The sequence below is a fragment of the Nannospalax galili genome, unplaced genomic scaffold, assembly GCF_000622305.1.
Source record: "Nannospalax galili isolate Female #2095 unplaced genomic scaffold, S.galili_v1.0 scaffold1191, whole genome shotgun sequence".
NCBI lineage: Eukaryota > Metazoa > Chordata > Mammalia > Rodentia > Spalacidae > Nannospalax > Nannospalax galili.
In genome coordinates this window covers 2,629,982-2,635,657 of record NW_008330570.1, presented here as the reverse complement: position 1 = coordinate 2,635,657, position 5,676 = coordinate 2,629,982, and the positions used below count along the sequence as shown (strand labels likewise).

The following is a 5,676-nucleotide window of genomic DNA, read 5'->3' as shown; positions in this document are numbered from 1 at the left end:
GAATAACAGTTACACAGAGATCAGATAGTTCATGAGTTATGGGTTAACATAGAAAACTGAAATAGCAGGGGCATCAGAGGCAGTATTTTCAGTCTCAAACTGAGGCCAGGGGCTAGAAAGATGGCTCAGCAGTTAAGAACACTAGCTGTTCTTGCAGAAGACCTGGGTTCAAATTCCAACATCCACATGGTAGCTAACAGCTGTTCATAACTCCAGTTCCAGGAGATCCGACAGCCTCTTCCATCCTCCATGGGCATTGCACGACATGGGTGCACTTACCTACATGCAGAAAATATACACATACACATAAAAATAATAAAATATTTTTAATTATTTCTTTTTTAAAAAACTGAGACCAAATAGCACATGGAAAAAGAAGTGTATCAAACAGTCTGTGATCTTCAGAACCGTAGGATAGCTGCCCTCCTCTTGGAATTCCAACTTTATCTTTGGATGGCCTGCTTATCTATTTTTTCTCACTGTTTAAAAATCATAATAACCAAGGCAGGAGAGATGGCTTAGCAGTTAAGAGCACTAGGTGCTCTTGCAGAGGACCCAGGTTCAGTTCCCAGCACCCACATGGTGGGTAATAAGCATTCATAACTCCAGTCCCAAGTGCTTCAACACCCTCTTCTGGCCTCTGTGGATGCTGCACACATATGCTGCACTTATAGACATGCAGGCAAATACTCATACACATAAAATAAAAATAAACTAGCTCTCTTCTGCTGCCATCATTGCCATCACCAGTGCTCCTCACTCTTCCCCTTTGCCCCAGGAGAATCCATCACCATCTGACACCATGGTGAACTTCACGGTGGATCAGATCTGAGCCATCATGCACAAAAGGCCAACATTTGGAGCATGTTGGACATTGCACACGTGGATCATGGCAAGTTCACACTAACTGACTCACTGGTGTGTAAGGCAGGCATCATCGCCTTTGTGTGTGAGGGGAGATGCACTTCACAGACACTGGCAAGGATGTGTAGGAAGGCTGCATCACCATCCATTCCACCACCATCTTACTCTTCTGCAAGTTGTCAGACAATGACCTGAACGAACTTCATGAAGCAGAGCAAGAATGGCTCAGGCTTCCTCATCAACCTCATCAACTCCCTGGGTCATGTGAAATCCTCTGAGGTGATAACCCTGCCCTATGCTGCATGAACAGCACCTGGGTGGTGGTGGACTGTGTGGCTGGCTCTCTGCTGACAGAGATGGTGCTGTGGCAGGCCATCACTGAACATATCAAGCCAGTGCACTGTTAGAGCTGAAGCTGGAGCCCAAGCTCTACCAGACTTTCCAGCAAATCCTAGAGAATATCAACATCATGATCTCCACCTTCAGGGAAGGTGAGAGCACAGCCATAGGGAAGATCATGATCTACCCTGTGCTGGGTACAGTGGTTTTTGGCTCCAGTATGCATAGCTGGGCCTTCACTCTGAAAAAGTTCACAGAGATGTATGTGGCCAAGTTTGCTGCCAAGGGCAAGGGTCAACTGGAATCAACTGAAGGCACCAAGAAAATAGAGAACATGATAAAGAGACTGGTACTTTGACCCAGCCAACAACAAGCTCAGAAAAAACACCAACAGCCCTGGTGGCAAGAAGCTGTCACACAGCCTTCTGCTAGTTCATCCTCCACCCCATCTTCAAGGTGTTTGATGCCATCATGAACTTCAAGAAAGATGAGAAGGCCAAGCTTATGGAGAAGTTGGACATCAAGCTGGACAGCAAGGACAAGGACCATGAGGGCAAGTGGCTGTGGGAGGCTGTGACCCATAGCTGCTGACCTAGCACCAGCTGCTACAGATGATCACCATCCTCCTGCCCTTTCCCAACAGTGCTCAGAAGTACTGAAGCCAGCTGTTCCACAAGGGGCCACCCTAGACAAAGGCGCTCCTATGCCTTTCACTGTGTGTTCTCCGGGGTAGTTTCCAAGGGCCTGAAGGTCCACATCATGGGCCCCATCTCTACTCCAGGGAAGACTGAAGCCCATCCAGAGAACTATCCTGTTGATGGGCCTCTAGGTGGATCCCATTGAGGATATACCCTGTGGCAACATTGTGGGGCTCATGGGCCTGAACTAGTTTCTAAAGACAGACACCACCACCACCTTCCAGCATGCCCACAACATGCGTGTGATGAAGATCAGTGTCAGCCGGGTTGTCGGGGTGGCAGTAAGGCCAAAAACCTGGCCAACCTGTCGAAGCTGGTGGAAGGACTCAAGCGGCTGGCCAAGTCCGACCCCATGGTGCAACATTAAGAGAAATCCATCTCTGACGCAGGCAAGTTGTATCTGGAGATCTACCTGAAGGAAGACCACACCTGTATCCCCATCAAGAAGTCAGGCCTGTTGGTGTCATACAGTAAGACAGTGAGCAAGGAGTTGAACAGGCAGTGCCTGTCCAAGTCCCCCAACAAACACAACCGACTCTACAAGAAGGCATGGCCCTGCCCTGATGGCCTTGCTGAGGACATTAACAAGGGTGAGGTGTCTGCCTGCCAGGAGCTCAAGGCAAGTGCATGCTACCTGACAGAGAAGTACAAGTGGGATGTGGCTGGGGTGCGCAAGATCTGGTGCTTTGGGACCAAAGCCACCGGCCCCAACACCCTCACTGACATCACCAAGGGTGTACAATGCTTCAACCAAATTAAACATGGCATGGTGGCCAGCTTCCAGTGGGCCACCAGGGAGGGTGCACTCTGTGAGGAGAGCATGAACAGTGTGCTCTTCGACATCCATGATGTGACTCTGCATGATGATGCCATCACTGTGGTAGTGGCCAGATCCCCAAGATCCACCACTGCTGCCTCTATGCCAGTATGCTAACTGCAAAGCCCCGCCTCATGGAGCCGATCTACCTGGTGGAGATTCAGTGTCCTGAGCAAGTGGGTGGTGGTATCTATGGTGTCCTGAACCAGAAGTGGGGCCACATGTTTGAGGAGTCTTAGGTGGCCAGCACCCCCTTCCCCATGTTCATGGTCAAGGCCTACCTGCCCGTCAAGGGGTCCTTTCATTTCAAGGCCAACCTAACACTGGCCAGGCCTTACCGAAGTGCATGTTGGAGCACTGGCAGACCCTGCCCAGGGACCCCTTTAACAACAGTAACTGCCCCAGCAAGATGGTGGCTGAAACCTGCAAGTGCAAAGGCCTGAAGGAGGGCATCCCTGGCCTAGACAATGTCTTGGACAAACTGTAGGTGTCCTGCCCTACACCCAGCTCCACCCTGACCTTGCTGTCCATCTCTCACCCTGAGATTGTCGCCACAGTGCCTCCCTCCTGAGGCTGCCTAGCCCCTTGGCGCCATCATCCAGCACTATGTGATAATGATTCTACTTATTTCAGGGTTCCAAGACAGCAGATCACCCTCCACCACGACTGGTGGGCCACTGGGTGGACACAGACAGGTGCTTTATCATTTTCCAAGGGAATCATGTCCAAAAGTCTAAATAAATGCTTTCAAGTTTTATGTGGGTCCATGGCCCAGTGGCGCTCCCCTGAGAGGAGCAGCTTGCCGGATCCCCTAGCACTCTGCTGTGCCCTGGAGTAACCTGATGCTGCAGTCAATAAATAAATTAATTAAATCATAATAAACTAGATTAATAAAACCCTTAATAGGAAAAGAGCATGATATTTCATTTGGACTAGCCACTCATCCAGAACAAGAATATCTTCAAGCCCCGTAGCCCTACTGCGACAGTATCTGGCTTTCCCTTAGCCAAAGCACATTTCCAACCTCCTAATCTCATCAAGCAGCACTCTGTGCTCTCAAAGAGTCTATCAGAAACCTCCAACTGAGAATCACCTGAAAGTTCCTTTCACTGTGATGATTTTTCCCCTACTCACCCACAACCTGGGTAAACTCCCTGACTTTGCTGATGTTCTCTCAGCTCATGTGACAAGGCTTCACAGAGCCAAGCCACCCCTCCTTTAAAATAAAAGATAGGAACCCCAGTGCCACATGTGTGAGTAAAGTTCAAAGATTTATCCTATCTTCTAACATTCAGCCAATTCCTGTGCACAGAAAAAAAATCAATTGTTAAACTAGCTTTGTTCTTGAAAAAAAAAAAAATCAATCCTGGTTCTTGCCAATGATCCCATTACCCCCTGGATGCTGAGGGTCCCTCCTTCACACCCCCATTTCGTGTTGACATTAGCGATATTGAACTGCATTTCCATAAGCTTTCTATCTGGGTTCGAGATTAAACCACCTTTTACAATCACTTCTCCTCTTACCATCCTTAGATCCCTATTATTTTTCCCCAAAATAACTGTAAGTGTGTGAACTAATTAGCTCAGAGAGCACACTTTCCCTTAATGCCTTCGGAATCCTGCCATCCAATGCTGATTTCTCTGTGTTCTGAACTGCAACGTAGCCCCTCACTCGATTTTCTGGTTTAATTATTCTGCAAGGTCATTTGTGAGCCACCTCATCCATGTTTCTTTCCTTCTTTGCTTCTGTTTTTAAGAGGATTTTAAAGTAGGCTCTGCAGCTCATCCGTTTTGGAGTCATTACTAGCTTCAATCTCCTTTCACACTTATTACTTGGCCTATTTTTTTTTCCAGGTTCACTTACCTCTCTCTCTGCTACATTTGCAAGGGTATTTCTGATTCTCTCAAATTTATTTGCCAGATTGGAAGAATTCTGTGTTTTGGTGGCCCGAGCCTTTTCTCTGCACTTTGAACTGAGCTCACATGGCCTGGGGGATTAGACCTTCCCCTCTCTGGTTTACAGCACAGATACACCTTTCTCTTCAGCTTCTGATTGCTGCTCCATCAATCACAGCATTCGCTTGATAGTCAGTAGGTCAGCAGGAGCCCCCAGAAGACAGCTCCCCCACTGGTAGTCCTTCAACAGCACCCCAGCCTTCGGCATTTGCAGTCCACCTACTGATTTATTTCTGTGTTCAACTTAGGCAGGAACCAGAATCCCAAGGTGAGAATGATAAAACAAATGCAACAATTATCATAATAATGCCACCTCCCACTGGAGAACATCAAAGGCTTTTCAAGTACTTTCCTATAAATTATCCAATTCAGAAGACATTACATAACAGAATTTTTTGCTTTCTTCTACCTATTATTCTAATTATTTTCTATTTTCTTCCAAACTCCTATTGTAATTTCTGTCTTTCCCACTAACTGTGTATTGTCAAGCCTCATCTTAAAGAACTATAGAAGGCACTTTAGAGATAGATCAAGAAGGGGTGGGGGACTGAACATTGTAAAGGAGCAGAACACAAAACTGAGCATTCAGTCTGATTCCTGAATGTGAAGCCACTATTCACATGCTGGATAATGTGAATTAGACACATGGAGGGATAATCAGAAAACACACCAAACAGAAACTCGAGAAATGCTATCTTTCATAGGCAAAGATCCAAAAATCCTTCCTCAATAATACCACCAGGCTCAGAGTAACCCTCATTCCAGTCAAAGGTCAGGAAACCACAGTTTACCCATAAGCTAAACTAAGCAGAAGACTAGGAGTCAGACTTCCTGGACTCAAATCTCATGTTTACCATTTCTAGCCATGTGATCTTAGAGCCACATTATATAGCCAAACTGTGACTTAATTCCTTCATTCATATAATGGGAAGAACTGTGGTACTTACCTCTCAGACTTCTAAAGGACTAAATGAGTTCATCTTAATAATATACTTCAAAGAG

At 46.7% G+C, this 5,676-nt stretch overlaps 1 pseudogene; it reads left to right on the top strand.

Annotated features, from left to right (window-relative positions):
• Window positions 1–802: 802 nt before the first annotated feature.
• On the top strand, window positions 803–3,205 carry LOC103746611 (annotated as a pseudogene).
• Window positions 3,206–5,676: the final 2,471 nt, after the last annotated feature.